Below are 25,057 nucleotides of genomic sequence, written 5' to 3'. Positions count from 1 at the left end.
GGCATCCCAAATGGACAATGTCTGCCATTGTCTCTAAGCACCAAAGGCAAGAGCAGCCACCACCTCTTTATCTCTTTAACTACCCAAGCTGTGGAGAAATACATGTTTTGGTACCTCATAAGATCTAACCATCCACCACTATAAAATCCTGTCCATTGAAAAGATCTAATATTAGTCCTGTGCTGCCAGTTTAACTAGCTTGCTTCAGTGTTTGATGGGACCAGTGTGTGAGAAGCTGAGCAGTAAATCTTCCCTCTGTTCTGGAGCTCTTACCCACCTGCACCTATCCCACCGAAAAAAAAGTATGGATTTAAATCCAGATGTCGGCAAAGGGTTATACTTCATTCAGCATGTCAGATGCGGTATTACATTGCATAATGTGATGTAATACTGTATTGAATTGTATTGCATTTGACTGCAATTTGTACATGGACGTATCTGTGCACTGCACCCAACCAGTACACCATACATGTGCTTGTTGTAGACTGAAATTGTGGTGCACAGCCTGCCAAATGTTAATGTTTTTCTGTACTTGGAAATTCTGTGTTCCGTGGAGGATACTGAATGTTTAACAGTGGCAGTGAGCTAAAAGAGAAGCTTCCGCACCCCCAGAGAGATGTTTAAGCTTAAAAGTCTTTGTGTAGGTCTTTTCTGCTAGCCCTGCAAAAACCTATGCCATCAGTGAAAGTGAACTGTGCATTTAAAAATGTTTTATAAATGAAAGAAACCAGTGCTTTCCTGTTGTGCACTTTTGTCTCTTAAATAAACTAAGTGAGCTATTATTGGTCACCTGAATAGACAGTAATCACAATAACACGCAAGTATGCAAATATATCAAATTACCTACAAAACCAGATTATTTTGTCATAGCGATACCTTTGTGTTGATATGACAATGGGTGTCTTGTTATAGCTTGTAAATTTGGAGACTAATGAGAAACTATATGCTTCTCTTTATATTCAACATAATGAACACAGTGCTACTTTCAGAGTTACAGTTGACATAGTCAGTACTTCACACCCAACACTGACAACGATTTTTTTCATAGACCTCGGAAGATTAATTTGTGGGAGGAAAAACACTTACAAAAAAGTGATGTGGAAAAACAGGAATCAGCTACTTTTGCTTTAAGTGTGATTCGCATCATCCTAGATCCAGCCCTGCCACAGCTGTTAGCTTTCTAAATCATTTCTGGATGAAATAACTAGCGTAGCCCTAGTCAAACATAATGAAACTAACACTATGAAGCATTTCTGTTTGAATAGAAAGCCTCTGATTAACCATTTATATAATCGAACAATGTGACAAGTGACATATGAAGTTTATTTCATGTTTCAGGTTTCAGTGTGTTGACATTGTCACAGCGTGAATAGCATATTGAATATACATAGCACACGGTAGATGCTGTTTAATTCAGCATCTAACCATCGGCTGCCAGCGCCTGGTCCCTCATTACCCATCAGCCCATTTGCCAGCTGCCTCATCATTACCCATCTCCCCTGGCGGCCCCTGTCACTCAAAAGGCTTGGGAAAAGCTGGAAAGTCAATTAATGTGTGTTGCATGCAAGCATAACTGTCTGCCTGTCTGCTCGCCTGCATGTGCGTCTGTGGGAGCGAGAGAGAGAGAAATACAGCAAGAAGGTGGTTATGTATAGAGTTAATAGTGCCTGGGTGAATAGTGTGCAGTCAGTACTGAAGGTGAATGATTCATGTCCTTTGAGCCATATTTTTGAAAAATGTGACCAATAATTTAGACCCATGCCAAATGCTAGGTAATGTGCAGAGGAGAGAGAGAACAACATACGCTTGATATTACTTTTATTTTACATGTGGCACACAATGCTTTGCACTTGTCTTTGGATTATTATTTTTGGTTATTTGCTTTCCCCTGAGCCTAGCATGTTTTTGCTGTGTTTTCCTGTTCACTTGTTACTTTCCCCTTTGTTCTTCCCACCTGCCCGTGCCCATGTGTCTTGTGCCTGCATTTGGGTCATCTTTTGAATCAGTGCGTAGCTGCTGTCCTTTCAAACAGTCACATTAATTGTCCCTTACCTTCCAGTTTTCATGAACATTTTACATTTCTCAAAGGTAGTTTGTCTGTATGAATATAACCAAACACATTTTGTGGAATCCTAAATTCAATAAAAGAAACCTGATTTCGCACCAAGTTTTTGCATTTATTTGGTAGAAGTGTTTATGCAAGATTTCAACAAATGTACTGTAATCCCATTGCATCTGCATTCACAGGAATGCTGTGCTGCATACGAGCCAACCTTCAGTTGGCTGTAGGTTTCAGTGTTCTAGAAGGCAAAGCCTTCATTCTCCCGATAAGCAGTTTTTTGGTTTAGCAGAGCATAATAATAGTGAGAACAATCCTTTAATCCTCAGAATGAAAATTGGATTTTTATGTTAATCTGAATATTTCTTCTCATGTATAATTAAATCATCCCCTTTCATTTGCATCAGCATTAATCTGTAGTATCTAGACATTCCTGCGCTTGCTTTTGGACCTTCTATAGCCACATCAGGTGTAATCAAGTGAGTAGCGTGCTGAGTGGTGAGCGTGTCTTATCAGAGAAAAGTTTGCTGGCAAAAAGACTGCGCAGTGTTTCACTTTTTTTCCCTTGAAATGTATCTGAAATATTGACTGCAGAGGGACAAAAAAGCAAATTCCTAAGAACAACAGTACAGTACATTCAAGTCACAGATATTTTGTAACCAGATGTTTTTGCCAATTGGCTCCATTTATGAGTAGCTGGTGTACCTATTTCAAATTCAGTGGGAGGTGTAGCTTGAATTTCTCAGGTCTAATGTGTTGGGCTAGGATGAAGTGCGTGTGGGCAGTTGAGTGTTTACATCATCCGAAAATGTCAAAATGGATGATACTGAAGTAGAAGCAAATGAACAGATGATAAGAAATGTAGGGGTGAGAAAGGAAGGAGAGAAGAGAGAAAGAGAAAGTTTTTTTCAATGCCAGATGGAAGAGCAGTTGGCACCTCTCTCATTACTGTGGGGATAGATTTTCCTCTATCGCACCAACACACATACAATCACACAAACACACATGCACACACATGCAGAGCCACCTCCTGTCACTCGATACCACCTGCCCAGCACCTGGTCATCAAAGCAAGACCAAGGAGGGCTCTTATCTTTAGTTGAGGGAGAAAGAATTAGACCAGTGGAGAAGGCGTAGAAGGGCACTAATGCCATATGCTTTCACTTTTGGTTCTTTATTAATGCCTTATTTGTCTGTGTCTAATTCATCAATTTACCTGAATCAGCTTTCTGTCATCTCATGCCATATTATATCTGCTTCTTTCTCTCTGTTGATGTCCAGACATGTGGATCTGTGTCACGCCCTCACAATCAAGGCAAGCGAGGCCTGTCGTGCCTGTGATAAATTAAATGTGACACAGATGGGTGGAGTAGTTTCCCCCTTTGATCCAAGCAGTGCAACAGAAGGACAGACCCTGACCAACACATGTCAGACAAAACTGTTGGGCACCACCAAAGATAGCTTTATGGTCCCATTGGATCTGAGCCAGGGGTTGAAACCACAGAGAGAGTTGGCCAGACACACACAGAATGGCACCACGGACAGAAACGAAACTGCAATTATTGAATTTGAGGCGTCACAAATTCTGTGGTGTATGGTAAAATGTGCGAGGGTGATACAATGCATGATTGTGTTGAAAGAGATGCACCAAGTTTTGAATAAATCATATCTGCAAGTGTGAACTTCTGTGTCTTAGCCTGTCAAGCTAGATCTCCTCACAAGCTAGTTGCAAGGTAACAGTGTGAGTCACAGCTGAAGAATGTGCAATCAAAATGCACTCAGCCTCATTTTCTGGCAGATATGTCACTCAAAAACGAGTAGGCAGCAGCACTGACTTGCTTTAGATTGAGAATTATCTGATGTACAGCAAAAAAGTGGATGTCGTTATTGGCGTTTGAGCTCAGAGTGTTCACATTCATTGACTCCCACAACCGTACCCGGGCAATCTGGGGTCTGAACTTGGTAGGAATGCGTTACATTTACTCCATTCTTTGTATTCAACATTCACTGTCTGCTCATCTGTCTACTGCCTGACTTCATTCAAACTCCTGTCAACTTCTGCGAGAAGTCAGACGAGATACGGCATTGAAGTCCAATACAAACTATGACGAGTACCACACAATACAATAACATACCATTGATCGGGATTGTGCAAGTTCCACTAAAATGCATTGACTGAAAACGACAGGTATACATAATACTGTGTCCAGTTTCCACATGCAGAGAAGTAGACCGTATGCATGCAAGGACAAAGACTTCTTTTGGCACTTGAGATTATGTATCCCCTAACCAAGCCCTTTTAGTCATAGGGCCCCAGTTTGCTACACCTGTGGTTATGTTAATGTTAGAAATACATTGTCATTTAAAATCACAGTTGTAATTGCCCCCATGGAGTGAATTCATTCACACCTGAATTTATTAACACTGGGATATTATGCAAACACGATTTCCTGACAGTCAGGAGAAAGTTTATCAGTGCTAAAATATTCTATTGATATCACATTGGCTGTTTTGATTGTAATCCATTACATAATATAAAAATGCACATGGCATAATGGCATACTCATGGCTATTTTTAACTATATCGACTTGAAATGTAATAGTTAATATGAGGTTGTGTGGAGGGTAAGAAAAATCATTTTGCTCCTGCCCCTATGTGTCTGTGTATAGTAGCCTATTAGAGCCTTGCTTTTAAGCATTGGTACTGCAGTACTTACACCAAACTGTCTTGAGTAGACCTAGGTCATGCTTGCAAATCTAATGAGAACAATGACCTTGTGTTTTCCATTTGGATGGGTGGTAAGTCAGTCTATCTCTGTTCCCCACAACCACAACCATCCCTCCCCCTATGGACATCCATCTTTAAGAATTTCCCCTTTTCTTCATTCTTCTTCTTCCTTTTATTTCCCTGGCCATGTTTAGGCCTCCCTTTGACTCTCCTTCTATCTCTTTTTGTCTCTCTCGCTCTCCTCGTCATGTACTCCACTGGGCTCTGCACTGGCATCCTAAATACAATTACAGTCTACAGCTGAATGGAGAGGAAGGGTCCTCAGGGACCCCTAGAAACAGGAAATGGTCAGGAGGGTTGGACTGAGGAGGGAACGGCAAATCCCTAATTCAATTGGCTGAACCTTGGCAACAAGCCCCTGGCGACTCTTACTGTGGAATCAGTGGAATCAAACAATGCGGCTCAAACCACAAGAGAGATTTTCATCCACACTTGCAAACACACACACACACACATGCACACACACAAACTGACACAAATGCATCTCATTTCCTTGTTTTGTAGCTCTACGTTTCTTCTTTTCCTCTGTATAGTCTTATAATGCTTCATTTATACATACTCTATTTGAACAAAAATGTTACACCATACCTCTCAATCTTTCAATTCAGTTGTTTTCAGTCCCTCTGGCAAAGGTGTATAGATCAAGTACTTAGCCATATCTGCCTTTGCAAACATTTGTGAAAGAATGGGCCGTTCTAAATAGCTCAATGAATTTGAGTGTGGTGCTATAATAGGATGCCAGTGTTGTAACAAATCACTTCATGAAATTTCTTTCCTCCTAGATATTCCACAATCAGCTGTAAATGGTATTAATGCAAAGTGGAAGTGTTTAGGAACTACAGCCACCCAGATCACATAAAGTTACAGAGCGGGAGAGCTGAGTGCTGAAGCGCATAGTGAGTAAAAGTCGGCAACGCTCTGCTGACTCAATGGCTGCAGAGCCCCAAACCTCCTCTAGCACAAAAGCTGCAGCAGGACCTTCATGGCATGTAGCACCTTGATGCAACTCTTGTTGTGTTTTTGTGCAAAATAAATAAAATTCAGTGAATTGAATGAAATGGGGATAATGTGTAGGTGCCCCAGTACTTTTGTTCATATAGTGTAGGACAGTGCTTAATTTTCAATCACCAATATAATCACAACTCTAACGCTAGCTTAAAGGTTCAGAGTTAGCTTCTTTGACTTTTTGTAATCTCCCATCTTGCTGTAAACTCTATTGTTGACCAGTTATCATAACTGGGAAAGTGATCAATAGCTGCTCTATCTATCAACTCTGTTGACCTAGAGCCTAGCGTTTATGAGTAATTCATGATTGTAGAGGAACTGCACACTCACACATGTTCAATACACTCACAAATATAGACGAAGGGGAAAAAAATCAATCTGTAACAACGCTAATCCACACTGTGGGTGTCCATCAGCAACCTGGAGAGAAGACCAGTCACCGAGGCACATGCGCATAAGCATTAATAACTAATATCGCAAGGGAAAAAGGCAGAAGTGATTTTATGGAAATCACAGTTTTGAGACAATTTCAGGCTTACTGGCTGTGCTGAAGACTACTTTGAGCTCTGTAACCTCAAAACACATCATTTTAAAATGAGTACTTTGAATGTCTCCATCTCTAGTGCTTACTGAAAAAGTCCCTAATGCAGTCATAACTGCAGCCCTTTGTTAATGTCATATCATGTGACTGTAGCTGATGATCTGTGGAAAATAAACTGGAGTCATCAGTAAGCCCTTAAAAACATTTTCAAAAGACTAAAAGCATAGCAAGTTCTCCTGTATAACAAAGGATTTGTGTGCCTATTTTGAAACCTCTGTGTCAGATTTCATATAGTGGAAGACAGAAGTGTATATAAAAAATGTATATTGTCCAATTGAATAACTCACCATCAGATAGGAACGCATTGTGCTTTTTTGTAGCATAGAAACCCGCCGAGGGATTCCTCTTCTAACCATGGAAAAACAGGTGCACAGAAATAACTTGAAATATTTATTTATTTATTGCATCATGCTTTCTCGTCCTTCTCTCTCAGCTTTGCGTCTTCTGCTTCTTCCGCCTCTCTCTACCGCCTACTCCCTTAAGCCTCCGTTCTCAGATGCGGTTGCCTCTGTTGCTCTAATGCTTGTGTGAATAGTACTATTAGGCCCCAAAACCATACTGATAATTGGAACAAAGTGGGGGATCGATGCAGAGGGCACACACATACACAACAATATAAACAATCACATTTCCACACAAACACATACTGGTGCTTTCGCAGACACACAGTGGACTGGAGCCCTGGAATCAATACAACTCAAAGGCAGGATTTTCCTCAGCATTTACAATGCATGCTCAAGACAAGCTACCGTTGAACATTTTGTGCAACAGAAACAACAACACTGTGTTATCATTATTATTTGATTTGTTTTTTGGGGGTATCCTACAGAACTATGCGCTAAAATTTATGCAGACAGAAAACACACATTAAATAGTAAAAGCTTTTGCTCCCTCAAGGTTCGCAGGACTGAAATGCCTTGAATAGTTTCCTGGAGTCTGAGAATCATCTAATGTCAATATTTATGTATATATTAATGACAAAACGTGTCCATTCTTACAAATTCTAACTGTGGAAAAGCCTTGTGCTTCTTTGACGTTTTACTTACTTCAGCATACACATATACTTCTACATTACTCTTTTGAAATGTGCCGCTACAAACCAGTTTTCAATGGCACTGCTCTTGCTAAGACAGAAATAAATTCAAAAATCTCTATTTCTCTGTGGTGGAATGTCTGTCTTCATTAATGTGTGTGTGTGTGTGTGTGTGTGTGTGTGTGTGTGTGTGTGTGTGTGTGTGTGTGTGTGTGTGTGTGTGTGTGTGTGTGTGTGTGCGCGCACTTTCAGCATGCATGGATGCACATGGATGCATGTGTGTATTCCCCTAAATAAATGTCTTGTGTTTTATGGAGTTTTTCCTAGGGGAGGAAGGAGCAGCCAACTGAGACTAACAGGCAGGTCTAAGTGGAAGTGTGCTGATGTGTCTAAGTGGAAGCGTGCTGATGTAGGAGGTTACTACATCCATTAAAACAGGAAAGATATTTAATCATGGCCTTCAGTTGTCCTTCTTTGAGGGCAACAGCATCATAAATGTCCCTGTTCTTTCTTCCACAGGTCGCTTGTTGCCCTTTAAGCAGTAAAAGTAGCAGAGATCTTTAAGATATTAAATCCCTTTAATGTCTTTAGATTATTTGGAGCCTAATGGGCTCTTGTTTGCATTCTTTTTTTGGTTTTGGTTAATTTGAGTTAAAATGTTTTTTTTGCTGTAGCCCAATCTAAGGTTCATTAGATTTTATTTCTTTTATATCTTGAACAGCAAGGACCTCGTGCAATATACATCCTTTTCTCTACACATGAAACAAACACAAAGCAACAAAAGAAAAGAAGAAATTACTGATCTCTGTTCAAAGATGGTCGCTCACAGTGAGCGACCATCTTTGAACAGAGGCGGGGGTTTACGACACCAACTCTCTGCCATCTATAATCCAGTTTTGAGATCCCTTCCCAGACGCCTTAATGCCCACTCACATCCTGGGCCATCTGACCTCAGGAATTCGCATGATAAGGTGGGGCCAGGTTTCACAATGAACACACCCGAAACTCTGGCTGATTGGGACCCACGCCCAGTTTCACACCTTGGCTCAAGCGATTAGAGGATCGTCAAGGGGTCCTTTTGTCCCTCTGTGGGGGGTCACTCCCACTAGGTTTATATCTGGGACTCTCCACCATTTGACCTTAGAACTGAAGAAGCTTCTCGGATGAGAGGTGAAACGTCTTCAAGTAACTTAAAGAAGTCCAGACGCTTTTCTTTGCAAGCTCCTTTGACTTCAAGTTTACTTGTTGTTAAATTTTACAGTTGGGTTAAGGAATCAGAAAAAATATGACTAAGTGCATGTATTTTCTATTATTTTTAATATCTAGAAATCAACCTGTCCCACATGGTTAAAGGCGGCAAAAAGATTAAGTAAACAAGTGTTGAATATTCTTCCTATATCGATCTGATTAAACTGACACCCAGTTTTAAAATTACTGTCACATTAAAATTCCATATAGATAAAGGCCCATCGTTAGCCCATCACACAATGTCTACACTCACATACTCAAATTCGGCTTCATCCTTTTGCAAATAATGGAAAAATAACCATCATGAACTCTTTCCTGTCGTCTTACAGCTCATTTAGTCGAGGATTGACCAGACATGCGTGTTGCTCTGCCGTTTGTTTCCTTGGTATTTTTAAGTCATTTGACTGTTTACAAGACATTTTAGAGACGTGCAGGAAAATGTCAACAAAAATCAGACATTTATCCACATTAAATACACAATTTCCTGCCCATTTTCCACCATTCCTATTGACTTCAGATCATTAGTTCACCTTTCTCAGTTCTTGCAGCGCACCTGAGTTCAGCTGCAGCAGACAGCAATAAACACAGTAGATATTAAAGGGCCGTTAAAAAAAGATTTATTTGACTGCTACTTGACTGCTACTTAAAGCTTGAAGTTATGTGCTTGAGACAGACATTTACAGCAGTTATGATCTCCCATATGTGAGATAGAAACCAAGAACAAAGTAATGTAAGCTTAGTAGTTTACATTATTTGTTTCTTTATGTGCCTGTGCGCTTCAATTTCTGTCATACTGATACCTGAAGAGGCTTCCAACTTATCTATACATGTAAGGTGCTCCTCCTCTTTTCATACAATTACCCATCATATTATTACCATAGATATAAGGTGTCAGATCAATTACGTAAGATGTGCAGGGTGATAACAATGGCATCAACATGCGTATTTACAGATGTGCTTTGCTTACATGAGGCTGTCAGATTCAACCTTGATCAGCTTTTCTACACTAAAAGTATTGGGTGTGTCTTGAATTAATATATTTTTGTTAAAAATTAAAGATATACTTTGTATATAAATAAATATTAATGCAGTTGGTGCCTCTACGTAATGTTGCGGTTGACTAATCCAGTGTAACGTTATGTGGGTTTAAGTTAATACGACTAATAAAAATTAACAATTGACAAAACATAAAGTTCTCAAAGTTTGACGAAAATCTTCTCAGGAGTCATCACTGTCATCACAGAGAAAAAATAAAGAATAATGAAAATGAAAACCTGGAGTGAAGCTGTAATAAGTACTGAAACAGTAGTGAGGTTATCAATATCAACATTTTAAATCATGTCAAAACATAACAAACCATCTTTTCTTTATATGCTGTCATTTTTTTTGAGCTATTGCATGGTGAATGTAAACGAATAAACTAAAATCACAAGGAGACTCGATGTCTAAAAAAGCTAAAGTTTAACATCAAAATAACAATTATTAACCTTTTTATTTTTTATATTACAATAAAGAACATTTTTGTTATTATATTTATATTACATTTAGTTTACAATAATGAATAATAATGTCAATAACTGAGGAATGTGTTGTTTATAGTTATAAATATTGCGGTTAAGTTGCTGTAAGCAATACAGTGTTGAATGTCCAGGTATTCAGCTGTTCCACACTCTAGAAATACAACCACGAGGTCAGAAGAAAAAAGGCATAACTGCCAGTCACGTCAACAGCTCGCATTAGCTTTGGTTTCATTTTCTGAAGAATGGCAGTCTCAGTTCTTGGTATCAATATTACATGCCATGGAGCCTGTGCACTGTGAAGTGTAATGGTTATATAACACCATTAGAAACAAGTGTGAATAATTTTACTCAACAGGCTTGCCTATATGCCATATTTTCTCAGCTGAAATTTAGTTTTGCTCTGAGTATATCACCAGGAAAAGAATTTGGGAAAACATGGTGCTTTTTTTACAGACAGATTTAATCTGCAACACCGAGCGTAGACTCCTCTATATCAAATATAGCAACATCTGGTTGTAAACTTTACAAAACAAACAAGTCATCATCAGCAGTGCAAAAATCACAAATGACAGCGAAACCGAGCTGCTTCTTTATAAGAATTGAACAATTATGGCAGTTTTGGTACGGTTAAGTTAACCAGCTATGCTTTTTAAACACTACTTATCCTAAAATTAACCTATCGGAAAACGTTTTATTTATATTTTCAGCAGATAGAGATGTGCGTAAAAAGCTACTGTATGTGTTTTTATAGAGAAGTGTCTTTCTAAGGTCATCTTGTCTGTGGTCTGTGGTGTCCTTGGCTGCTTGGCCACACCATCACAGTTTATTTGTCTTTAGGTAATTGAAAGATTACAGAGATTATCCCACAAACCCAACTCCTGCTTTTGGAAAACTTCTACCTCTCAACTCTCTCTCTTGCTCTCTTTATAGTTCATCAGTCAATCAACCACTAGACCGCTTTAAAAGTTTAAAAAAAGCATCTGTCTAAAGAGGATATTATTTATCAGTGCCTCTTTTTAACACCATAATCACTGTAATAGATTGTACATGTGTATTTTATGCAGATATTCGCATACATCTGTCTACGTGTGTCATTAAAGCCTGGCTGCACCACAAGTCAGGATAAATTTGAATTTTGGTCTATTTTATCCACTTAAAAGAAATACAAGACAATAACTGTAGAATTTAGACAATGCCTTCATGCATATATTGGAATAGATACAGTTCTTTTTTGATATGGTAAAAGATTTAGTGGGAGTAGTGTGAAATTTTGCACATAAGGTGTGAAACCTTGTAATTCAGTTCTCTAAACAATAAACTGAAGCATAACTTTTATTAGATCCTGAAAACAGTAATGAATTTTGGCAAACTCACACCTAACTGAACAATCCAAATGCGACTCCATTGTGCTTTAGCAATAACCTTGTCATTTTCGTGATGGCTGATTTGCTACGGTTGACAGGTGGGATTGTACCAAGTGAGCGCTTACCTCAGAGGATGAAAACGTATTCATTCAGTAAACCTCTGTGGATTTATTTTAGACTTTATATATGCAGTGGCCTTTTTCTAGAGTTACCAACTGACAATCACAGGTTGCCACCCATCTATGAGAGCATGGCTATGTGTCAGGTAACTGACATTTGAATGGTCTACTCACTCACTGTGTGGTGTTGAGGTGTCAACACCTTTGTCTGGACTTGACAGAAAGTCAGCTCTGATGGATATGACATTGCAGCTCCTTGACATTATTGCTCCCATTGAGAGGTCTGTAGGAGTCCACAGGATACAGGATACAGAATCCCTCTTTCTTTCTCTGTTTCACATACACACTCAGACACATAGCCACGTGCATTCACACGCACACTTGCGTGACGTGACGATACGGGCTCAAAGCCAAATCGCATAATCCTTCAATGATCCATCAAGTGTTTGAGCACCCATTGTGTCCTGACCATTAACTGGGCAAGGAGAGCATCTTTGAGATGGTAATGTTGCCGCTGTCATTTAGCACATGGCCAAGACAAAATGCCAACTGCTAATCAGCCATGTGTGTTAGAGGAAGGGAGAGCACAAGAGAGAGAGAGGAACATTAAGGCTTTTTATAAATTCACATAGGCATTCTTCCTCATTATTTGTGTGGAAAACCTATCACAATCCAGCCCCAGCAAATAATTGGGTTTTTGTTGGGAATCTCGTGGAATGCAGTGAATGCTTCGTATTTATATAAACTTTCCATCAGCCGTGAACAATTGCGCCCATTTGGCAAGAAGTGGACCACAATTAGTGGGTAACTACTGACAACAAGTTCCAGCCAAAGGTATAACTACAAGGAAGCTTGTTTGTATGTATTTTTTTTCTTTGTTCCTTACTCTTATCATATTATCTTGATTAATCTTTCAGGTCAGAATAATACTTTTTTGTAACCTAAGTTCATATCAGAATCTATGTAACATGTGAGAGCGAAAGTCAGAAAGTTTTACAGTAACAAACTGTTTGTTTTGGGGAGATTTCATAAATTTTGGATATTAAAATAATTTCCTTTAGTATCGTTCAAATACAGATCATATTATCTTTGAAACAATATGCAGTACCTGCACCCACTTTACTTGGAGCAGCACGTGCATGCCCACACAAATGTGCATCGTGGTGCACTGGGATGTTTGGGCGCATTGTGTGGTACACTCTGATGTTGGGGGCGGACATTTAACAGATGGTGCCAGCTACCTCCCAGGATAGTAATGTTCAATTGTCTGTGTCCAATTTACACCTTTGAAATGGGCGAAGAAGACAGAGAGAGAGGACAGTGAGAGAAATGGTACAAATGAAAGCAGGGTTTAAAAAGATACATGGAGTGTATATTTATCTTTCTTTTTTATTATTTGTAACTTTTTTAATTATCACGTGAATTCTGTTCCTTCTTTTCCGAAGCTGCGTACACTTTAGCGTGCCTGTGTCCACCTTCTTCTTCCCCCACCACCCCCTTAGTTACACAGCTCCCATGGACCTGTGCCTGCGGAGCGCTATAATAAGAGCGTGTTGAGGTCAACTTTAATTTGATGGGGAAAAAAGCAAACAAGTCACCATTTTATTTATTTATTTAGTTCAATTGCCACACTCGGAAGGAATTAGTTCCAGTTCAATTTGTTCAAAATGACCCAGATGAGTTCAAATTTGTCTTTGGTAATTGAACACAGTTTTTCTTTTGTTCTTCTGTAAATATAAGCTGAGCCATGAAATGGAATTATTCATAGCTCCCAGCTTTGGTTGGAAGGTAATGGGTGAAGCAAGGTGTGTCAGCACCTGGATATTTATTTTCCTTATTGAGTTTGGGGCTTTTTAATCATCTTTTTTTGTACCATACAGCTTCCAGTGAATGAATAAATACTGGTAGTCATGTATCTAATGCCTGACTAAGTCGGAAGATATTAGGGAGAGAGTAAAATGCCTTTTTCCAAATACATATAAATACATTTAAAATGATAAATTTAACTGTTTGTCATGGGTTGTGTGTTTAACAAGTATATAGAAATGGAAAAGCATTGTCATGACTAAAGTAGACACTTTAGTCATGACTTTAGTCATGTCAGAAGCAGCTTGAATATGATACTACGTTCATATGGAAATGCATGCAATTTTAACATCCTAAAAATATATCTATTCTGAAGATGAGCCTATTTCAAAAATAAAGCTTGTCAGGTTTTATGTAAATTGCACTGCCTGGGGTTTAGCTCCTGTGGGGAACCTGTGCGTTGCAGCGCTGCTTCGTTTACTACAGTAGCTTCATTAAAAACTGTTCCATTTCTCTGTCTCTCTGTCTTACGTGTGTTGATACATCTCATGTGTGCTCGCTCTGTCTTTGATTAATGTGAATCCACATCACCCACACTCACTCACTTGAGTTTTTCTTTAGAAACACCAGATGGATAATGGAAGTGTAATGAAATCTGTGGACTATACATACACACAGTCAAGGTTAGCCATTTTTACCTCCGTTTACCTCCCTCTGTTCTCTCCTACTCCACTCTTCTCCCTGCTGTCTTCTTTTCTAGTGGCCTGCCCAGGGATAGAAGAATACATGATGCATTTTTGACTACTTTTGGAGAAGGAAAAGACACTTAAAACCATTAAGGTCTCGATCTGGGTGTAGAAATAAGAGCAGGCAACTGGAATACAAAGGCGAGAACGCTAAAGTCACAGACTTGAAATATATCTTAGTCCTTTTTTTCTTTTCGTGATCCCGTCTTCACTCTCCGTTAGGCTTCTTCCCGCTGATTGCCATCATTAGAAAGGGCCATTTGCACTGCTGTATTCCACCCATGCACACGCATACACTGACTTTTGCTTTTAAACATGCAATGGTGTGCAAAGAACAAAAAATGTTTCTTCAGCTCACAAAATATTAACCGTCACACACATGTGCTCACACAAGCTGCAACATTCATTAGGTGTAATAGCCCTGCAGGACCGAAGCGTTCAGTCTCTCTTGTTAAGAATCTATTCTCTTCTGAACCTGCTGGAAAGCAACTGTAACACAATGCCCTAAATAGAATGGTATATAAAGGTGATGGTTTGAAAATATGAGGTAACAGCCTGGCTATGACTGACGCATTAACAATCACAGGGAGCTTGTGCTGTTTGATGCCAAATGGTCCCTTGAGGGTGAGGCTCACCGGTCAGCTCCCTACAGAGACGCAGTGAGCACTTTGCCAATTTACCATCATTCTACCCTTTGTAAGGCAACACAGCACAAACATGCCTTTGTTCACTGACCTTTGAATAATTCAGCTCGAGCAAAATGCTATGACACATTTTTGATCAAAGTCTCACTATCAAGGGGAGGAGGCATTTTCCAGACGCTATGTGTTCCCCTCCACTGAGGATAAAAGCTTCACTCCACAACACAATCACTAACAGTAAGGATAAAATGACAAAACAGAAGATCCCTCAGAAATGTAGGACTGTCCATTTGTTTAAAATAATGAGAGCACCTGACGCTGGATAAAGCATTACTCCCACGTAACTCTTTATCCTCTAGGGATTTCACCTCTGCGTGCGGTAAAAAATTGGAGCTTGAATTATCTGGAAGTTTTCCATGGAAATTTCCTGTCCCTTCACCCTTTGATAAATGGTTGCAGATTACAGGTTGGTGACCAGGCGTACAAATCCACTTCAAAGCTTTGTCTGGTGGAAGTGGATTTGTTACCCCCAAGGCATCGATCACAATATAACCTCAACTTCTAAACAATTCATTTGAAGAAGCAGAGGAAACAGAAAGCACCTGCTGAGTTATAGGCTAGAGCTGGACTCTCCATCATCTAATGACAGTACCTGTTTGACAGACTGCATTTTTCTGCATATGCGAGCACATGTATGCATTTAGCTGTGTCTATCATCCTGTAGCAATATGTGTTTGACTTTTCTTGTTGCTGAGATTCATAATTTTGTTGCCGCCTTCGGAATTTTGCGGAAATTGAAATGTGCTTCTCGAGTTCAGGGGAATTTCTTTAAGGTTTTAAATGGCAAAACTAATGGGCTCTATGTGTGTGTGGGTGCGTATTTGCAAACGCGTAGCTATATTTGCTTTCTGCACTCGAATATGATCCTGGTCAAGTCTGCACTTTTCTTTTATCTCTCTCTGCTGTTGGGACTGTCCGTACAGCACTAGACAAGCTCCCAGAAATATGATTGCTACTGCGCGCAGACTTGATAACAGATCAACATGTATAAATCACAACGCACAAAATCAATCAGTTCTCATTAAAAATAGTCCTGCCATTCTCAGAAGTTGCCACGCAGCATGGGATATGTCAATAGTGAGAGTAATAGTTTTAGAGACTGTCTGAATCCTGACAAACATTAACAAGAGATGCAAATTCTCAGTGGAAGGAACTTTACTCTTCCCATCATTTTTTTCCTACTGGCAACACATTAATTTATTGGAATATGCAATTGTAATTACAGTCACATCTATCTGGGCCTTAATGGTGAGGCAATGATTGCTAGCTGCTGGCTCTTAATTGCAGTTACACTGTAAGTCTACATGAAAGTGAGGCAGATGTCCTTTGTTAAAGTATATGCTGCACACTGTGCATTTGCATCTTATAAAAGACTCACATCACAGAGAGATGTTGTACTTTCAGTTATGAATTTATTTGGTTTGATTTATTTGGTTTTGCCTCATATGCATGTATTTGCTTCCACATTATTACTGCCAGTTTCTGGCTTGTTATTACACAGTTACAGACATTATTTAGCTATAACCACTGTTAAAAGGTCATTATTTGGATATTGATTTGGTAATTGAGTGACAAGAGTTGGCTATTTCCATGTTATTAGTGTCTTATTTCCACCTTATTTCCCCACTATTTGAACTGTAATAGAAAGTGCTGCTGGTTTATCTTCTTGTAAAAGGGGAAAATACAGCCTTTTTTAAAATATGTTTCAAAGTTGTAAATAAATTGATTATTTAGCAATGATTGTCACCAAAAGTATTACTGACGCTGTGCACAATAAATAATGTTTGGTTTTAGCCATGTTTCAAAGCCTTCTGATTCAAAGGCAAACTGTTTGAGTTAAAATATTTAAGAAAAACCTATTGTTTGCAGTCTGGCATGTCAGGTCTTTGATGTTTAATATCTCAGAAGTGTGCTCCATTCTGATTAAACCTGATAGTTCCAGGCCTATTATTTGTCTAACAGTTTTTTCAGTAAATGAAATAATGTTATATCAAACTACTCAAACCAAGGAATAAGATCACTAGAGATTTCTGCACAACACAAACTGCTTGATGTTTCTGATTAGTTCTGGAGGCAGAGCATTATATTTATGGTAGCGAGAATGCTTCATCTGAATTAAACCTTTACCATAAACCAAAGTATTTTTTTAGATTTACATAGGTTATATGTGTGCTTCCAAATGTGCAAGAGTGTGCAGTTGTAGTGAGCAGTGAATGTGTTGTTTTGTGTTGCTGTGTATGCTGTGACCTTTCCTATAGAACCGCTGTGAAGTCAAGTGACAGAGGAGCTGTATACCAAAATGTCCTGACATTAAAAACACGATGCCATGGCCACTGAATCCTTTTTCTAATATACTAACTCTAGATTGTGACCAGAGAGTGTGCATTTTTTTTATAACACAATAAAGTGTGGGGCTTTTTCGGTCTCACCTTCTGCACCACATCCACCACTGACAAAAGATTACTAAAGATGACTTTTCTCACTGTGTTGAATTTCTGTGCTAAAACTTGATCTAAATTAGTATTTGTTCAGTGATGAATCACAACATCTGTCAGCCAAGTTATTTCTAATTGCGTGGCAGATGTTTGTACAAAATCTTTATCACAGTTTTAACATAGTTGTCACGAACAAAGTGCTCAGCACCACAATAAAAAAATCAATGAGCCTCACTTTATGTGGGAAAAATTTGCAGTTGAACGAACATATTAATGATCTATTGAACGCCGGCGCGTGTCTCATTATTCTTTTTCATTTTTTTCATATATATTGACTGTACATGTTCCATTGCTTCTACTTCAGAAACGATCAGTATCATACAGTCAGTACTACTTCCTCTCTCAGTTATGCAGGTATCTAAAAGAGAAACATCAGGTGGATTTCTATTTTAAAAACAATTTAAAAATGATCTGAATGGAGCAAATAAAACTAGCTTAAATATTTGCAATGCAATCAGTATGGCATGTACTGTATGTTGCATCATGCCTCACAACTCTTCTTCTGTGTACAATTAAATATGTTGCAGCTGGCAACAAACTTTTACTATTTGGGTTTTTACTTGCCCATGTACTGTATTAGTGTAAATTAGCTAACGAAAGCACATCACAACTAAAGCAGTCACATCACAAAAGCTAGCAGGTGGTGTGATTAGGTGGAGACATACATTTAATAGGGAAGACAAACATCGTGATGTGAACGGGATCCAAATAAGAAGCACAGAATTACCAAAAGCTTAGACAAAAAGGGATGTCATTTTACTGGGTCACCTCTGTGCTCGACCTGTGCCAACACAGAAATGATGCCCAAAGAGGTGGCGGTCTATCATCAATAAGTAGTGGATCCCTTGAGTTATTTTCGTTCCACTTTGCCTCTAGGGCATGCAGAGTCACAATAACACAGCATATGTTCTTCAAAGAGGTAGAGAAAGAAAAACTACACCTTCTTAGATTTCTTAATATATTTTCAAAGATACCCAGGCTTTCACAAATTAAATTCTCAACCTCTATTAAATCCCCACTGCATACAGCACTGTGCAAAAAATTCTTGAGCTACTACTCATTTCTTTATATTTTGCTTCCAGTGAGTGAGACTTGAGCAATAGTCTTGGGCAATGGTTGTCCAGGCTTTCTGAAGGTCTTTGAAAGGGTTTTCTTTACATTTTCCTTTTTCATTAATTTTGAGTCCTTGTGAAATAGGTGAGAATACAGCAGATGGCTATCCCTAACCCTGGACTGAAAATCAGTGGAAACAGATCTTATCTGGAGTTTTTAGTTCAAACCATTATTAGTATGTGCAAAAGAGGTCAGGAGAGAGGTGCCTATAGCCATCTGTAAAACACAGAGGAGGCTCTGTCATGGTTTGCTCTATTTCAGCCAGTGGTGTTAGGGATCTTGTCAAAAGAGATGGAATTCTGAGCACAGAAAAGGGCTGTCAGATTTTAATCTACCATGCATGTACCATCTGGAAAGAATCTGATTTGCCGCAGATTCATTTTTCAGCATGAAAGTGAACACACTGTCAGTGCAGAATACCTGGATAGAAATACACACAGTGGAACATTATCAGTTATGGACTGGCCTCCAAACTGTTTGGACCTCAACATTATTGAAGCAATAATGCTTCAACTATTCCTGAAGAGTCATGAAAGAAATCAACATATACTGATTAATAAAAGTAATAAAGCCAATATTGATAGTAAAGCTTGTTAGATTTGTAAAAGCTTATATACTGTATTTTCATATATGTTTGTATGTGTTTCAATAAATTGCTCCGCCTATTTCACATGTTCCTGCCAAAATACAAAGTTCATTCCTTCAGATTGCTGCCTTGCAGATAAAAGTGTTTAAAAAACACATTTTTTTAAAGTAATGTACTGAACTGTACTGTACGTACAAGGGTTGGTCACTGTGCTGGCAAACAGAATGTACTAAACAGAAGCTCTCGGGGCCAGATTGTCTGGTGCCATTCACACATGGTCTGGTGATGGTGATTCATAAGTTTTTTTTGCAATTTCAGAAAAAAACAAATCTGGAAGGCATTCAATCTGGGACCATAAACACCGCTACAGATCATCATCTAAAGATGGAGCAAGTGTTATGAAGAGCATGTACGTGTCATTAACATGTGTGCCTCGTGTGCCCATCTTTGTCTCTGTTTTATTGGCATTCGGTTTATGAGCGCATGATTCAACCGCAGACAGAGTATGTATGTGTAATTGTGTTAAGGAGTGGAAATCAAATATGCTAGATTAAATGACAGAACAAACAGATGTGTGTCTCTCTGTAATGGAAGAAAACATGGGTGTGGTAGACAGATCTAATAAAGCAGGCAGTATGGTGGCAATAAGCTGAGTTAAGTAACCTTGATTCCATCTATTAACACTGTTTACCATATCCTTTATTACAAAGAGATGAATCGCAGCCCTTAGCTAAAGCAGTGCTAAATCAAATAGGATTTAAATGCATTTGCTGCTAACTCAAATGAGATTCAAATGCATTCACTTGATCGCTATTTTGAAGCTGATTATTTAGCTTTGAATAAAAACAGCCGCGAATGTGTGTAGGGCCCTCCTATGAATATGTCACAGTGTACATGTTTTTTACGCTCTCATGAGTATGTGACGATTGATCGTTCTATGTACAGCCAAGTCATAAGGTGACAAAGAGTGTGTTAAGGTTTTACAGCAATCTGCTCACCGGTGGAATATTGGTTGGATTCCAAAGGGCCGGGAGTACATCAGACATATGGCAAAACAGCTGCTGCTGTACTAAAGATAAGCTAAACTCTCCATCATGCCATGTGACACCTCAGAGAGCCTCGCTGCACACATCGATCTCCATAGGCTTTTTACTGCTTGTCAAACTCTGAATATATCTGCCACTGTGAAAAAAGGTAGCCTGAGGGGATAGGCAATGCAGAAGGGCAGAGTAAGACGCAGGCAAGGAAAGGGTTAATCAGGAGGCAGAATAATTTGAAAAGAGAGGTGATACAAACTCCTGAATGTGCATATGTTGAAGGAAGACGAATGTAGACAGAAAAGAGAAGGAAAACAGGAAGGATGTTGTATTGCAACATCCTTCCTCACGTCCTCCCAGGAGACTTATACCCCGAGGGAATACTGTGATCACTGCTATGTATGTGTGCATGTATATGCCTGCGTGTGTGTGTGTGTCACAGTAGGTGGTTTCAGTATGAACTATCACACAGTTTATTCATGACAGCTCCCTGCTGATGGATACAGAGACACCGAACAACCTGCTTGCACCTCAGTACTTTCCTGTGTCACCAACATGCAGTCACTCACTTTTCATTTTCTTAGATAAAATGTCATTGTTTGCACATTGCTTAGACAAAGATCCTGCTTTAGATAATACTTGGAAAGAGTGATGGCATGCATGTGCATCCATCTGTTCATATTACAGTTATATTTACACAGTTTGAAAAAAAAAAACCCCACCAAATGTCTTAAGACGTGATGTGTTAATGACTGTCTTTTGTAATAGTATATAACATGTATCCAAGAACCATGAAGTTCATTTAATGCAGATTACTTTCACCCTGCAGGACAGACCCCATTTTTACTACGCACTGTTATTTGTGCACGCAAGATGCCATGAAATGAAGTTAAAGCTGAAGTGACATGGGTGGCAGACAAGTTCCAAATTAAAGCAGTTGAGACTCGATACAGACAGTGTTATTATCTTATGGCTATCATGCCTAGTTACACATTCAGCAGAGACACAGAAGCATACTGGAGTTCTAACAAGTCTGAAACCGTGGCCAAACCCTAATTCAGACAAACCGAGAGGATTTACGTGATAGAAACACATCAGAAGGGCAGTGTAACAAAATAAGGGAAGGGCTGCTTAATTGCTTCAGCTAACTGCACGGATACCACTGGTATGCTAGCTAAGCTTTGTGGTGAAAAATACTTTAACGGGTGTCTGTTTAGCAATTCTTTATTAAAGGCTTGTTTTGTGTTGGGGTAAACAACGTGTGTGTATATATATAAGTAATAGTAATTGCATTATTTAATGGTTTTCTAATTAGATTGTGTTCATTATGCTCGTAGTCATGTAGAACTGTTAATCCCCAGTACAGTTAGTGTTGGGTCTGGTGAAATCTATAATGCAAGTTTTCAGGCATAACTTGAGCTTAAAGACTGCCGAATAATGCAGTCTGTTTTTCAGTCATGATCCAATCTTGATTAGGTAATCATGAATATAATATTGTAATATTTATAGTTAAGCCCCATCCGCATCCATAAAAGGGACTTTAGACATACACACATAAATACTAGTTACTGATGTGGTAAAATTGTTGTCTTTCCCATTCATTTTCCCTCTCCATTTCATTTCCAGGTCAGTACACACTGTGCTTTACTCCCATTTATAGTGGCTTCAAAGTTGAGGTTAATTAAACATGGTAACTCCCTGTTTCTCACCACTAACAATTATTTTGTCACCAAATTTTTATTGACATTCCATTAGCATCACTGTTTGTGCCCTCTCGAATATCCATTTCTGCTGCAGCCTCGGTTTGGTCCATCGACTAAAAGTGCTGGTAAAGAAATATTCATAAATAAAGTGGTGTGTTGATGTGCTGAAGTGAACTCTCTTCTGAACATGAAACAATGGAAAAAGAAGCGCTTTTGTGTGGACAGTATACACAAACAGCCAAACTTAATCCAATTCAGGTGTTACATCCTTATCTCTCTCTAGTGGATTCTCTCCAATCAGTATGAAGTATTGAGAGCGTGTAATAGGTGGCCATTGTGTAATCAACTGGGGATACTATGCTCACTCCATGGTAAAATGGGGGAATGAGAGAACGGGATGAAAAGCGTTTTATGCAATTTCAGCTTGACTTACAGAACTGTTGTGTCGGTTGCCTGGTAACTGTAAACCTGAGACGCAAGTGTGGAGATGCTAGTGAACAAGTCTCCCTCCATTTCTTTTTTTTCTCTTTTCTTAGCAGCTTGTCCTTTATGTCTCCCTATCAGCCGTATACGCTGTATATTCCTCCTTTGTTATGAGTGAAAAGTTGTAAAAACCCACGTTTTTTTTCATCTTTTGTCTGCTTTTTTCCCCCACAGATTTTGACTTAGAAAGATCACAGAGGCAAAGTTGTGACAGGGAACTCATACTTTGACAGCAGGCATGAAAAGCAGGGATATAGAGAGGTCAGACACGGCTAAAGGAATATTTCACAAAGCCTTCAGTCTCATGTAGAAAGCAGCCCTGGTAGACATGTAACATCCACTGCCCTTTTGTCTGTTGGGCCCTCTCCCTCTTGACCGGTGACACAACAACAAGGTGTAAAAATTTCAAGTGTCTGTGTGTGTCTGCGTCCATTTGCCTGATGAATATGACATATATGTTTCTTTTGTAGCACTTTTTCTTGCATTTTCTTTTGTCTTTCATATTCTCACTTCCCCACGCTACCTTGCATCTTGGCAAGTTGTGAAATAGTACTAACAAAGCGTAATCATCTCTGTCAGCCACTGAAAATTGGCTATCAGGATTTAATGGCCCTCAAATATAAACAAAACAAAATCCATGTGAGAGTCAAGCGAGTGTACGGACTGTTTAGCAGCTGGTTTGTATCTCCGGGCCCGAATTCAAGGATTACGTATGGATTTCTAGTGTGGTTCCCCAGCTGCACCAAGGCCGATCAGCAAGCACTCCAGCGGGTGGTGAAAGAAGCTGGCAGAATTATTGGAACAAGTCTGCCAGAGATCAGTAATATCTTCCCCACTCGCTGTCTGAGGAGGGTGCACAGTATCCTGCGGGACCAACATCACCCTGCGCGCCACCTTTTCCATCTGCTGCCCTCAGGGAGAAGGTACAGGTCTATACAGGCCAGAACATCCAGACTGGCCAACAGCCTGTATCCACAGGCTGTGAGGCTCCTGAACTCTCTGCCCCCCTCTCACGGACAATAACCATATCCAACTTCTTAATAGCAATGAACTGGTCTGCATTGGTGCATCATATCTTTATTCTCTTCCCCCTCCTGCCCCCCCCCCCTCTTTCTTAAATAGATAACTATCATATCTGATATCATATCTCACAGTACAATAATATTGAATGGGTTGCATTGTTGTATTTTGTCATGTTTCTCAGGTCTTTGTCTGAATTTCTACGAACATTATTGCTAAGGATTGTCTTATTGCATTGGAGTCACACTGGGTTAAATATGTACACTTGGGTTTTAAGGGGTGTTTATTATTTTCTTCTTTTTTTTTTTCTTTTTTTTTTTGGGTTGTATGGAAGCCCCAAACGCAATTTCATTGTTCTTGACAATGACAATAAATAAATAAATACTAAATACTAAAATACTTTTTGCTCCCTTTCTGATAGTGAATTTAAAATTCTGTATGAAATTTCCATATTTGTCATTGACAGAGAGCGCGGTTTATTAATCTGTAATCGAAAAGAAACCACAATAATTTTCATAACCTGCAGACTCGGCACCTGCAGTGAGATTCTCTTTGTTCTCCCTCTCCCTCATTCTTTTTCAGGCCCTGTCTCTTAGAGCTGTACACGTTTTCAGGCTCACTGGAGGCATTCCAATAGATCCATCAATTTGGCAAAGCAGTGTGTGTGACGCATAAGAGTCATTCCCTCAGGATACACACGCAAATACACAGACACACACACGCACACTAATAGACAATCTATGTTGTTTAATTGCCTCTCCTCTGTGTTTTTACCCGCAGGATGTCTCAGAGGTGATGCTCATGTGTTGGTTAGGTCCTCTATGTTGTTATTCCCTTTGTTTTTCATACATGGCTTTGCTGGCCTGTACTGAATAAGCTGCTAATTGAATACTCCCATAGTGTGCCATACACTGGTTTGGACACCATCCCTGTATGTCCTTTACTTCGCTGATTACAGCGCTGTCAGTCACAGGATTAGGGATGGGTATTGATAAGATTTTCACGATTCCGATTCCATTTTCGATTCTGTTTAACGATTCGATTCTTTATCGATTCTTTTTAAAAAAGGAGAACACTAAGGTCGATTAGCTTAGAACTTTGTTTTATATCTTCTCTTTGAACAAGATAGAAATTTAGGAGTAACATGGCCTTACAAACCCAACAGTGACATCTTAAGAGATCCACAGCCTACGGCTCTTCAATGGGGTGTCACAGGGTCCCCAGGAAAAAAAATAAATAAAAGAAGTATTCTTCTGTAGCAATAACAAAGTATAACATAAATTTTTCTGTAGCAATTACACAAGAATATCCAGTAATGTCCCTGCCTACAATTAAACACATTCACATACCGAATGTCGGGGGCATCTGCTGTGGCAAATGGGTGCAAGCCTTTGACCACAAACTTAGTCACTGCTCGGTGACATCCGTCTATCCTGGCCTGAAAGGAGACGCTACCGGTAGACTGCAGCGACAACTGCCAGCATCTGAGCCAGACTCTGTCTGTCTCTCTCATCATGATCACCTAAATGCACAGTAATGGCAGGTTTTGTAATAAGGCAGATCGCGCTAACATAATATGCACTGTTAGTTGATTATTTACCTGCCGTATTAAGGGGAGAGGACGTGCAAA

General features: G+C 39.3%; 1 protein-coding gene across 3 annotated transcripts in view; it reads left to right on the top strand.

Annotated features, from left to right (window-relative positions):
* cadm2a (cell adhesion molecule 2a) overlaps positions 1 to 25,057 on the top strand; it is a 239,753-nt gene that overhangs the window by 139,895 nt on the left and 74,801 nt on the right. The gene's annotated exons all lie outside the window — the stretch shown is intronic.

Source organism: Rhamphochromis longiceps, linkage group LG10, assembly GCF_057381845.1.
Source record: "Rhamphochromis longiceps isolate RC_006_pf linkage group LG10, R_longiceps_female_GT1.1, whole genome shotgun sequence".
NCBI lineage: Eukaryota > Metazoa > Chordata > Actinopteri > Cichliformes > Cichlidae > Rhamphochromis > Rhamphochromis longiceps.
The sequence above is the reverse complement of the archived record's forward strand: the minus strand, read 5'-3'. Positions and strand labels throughout refer to the sequence as shown.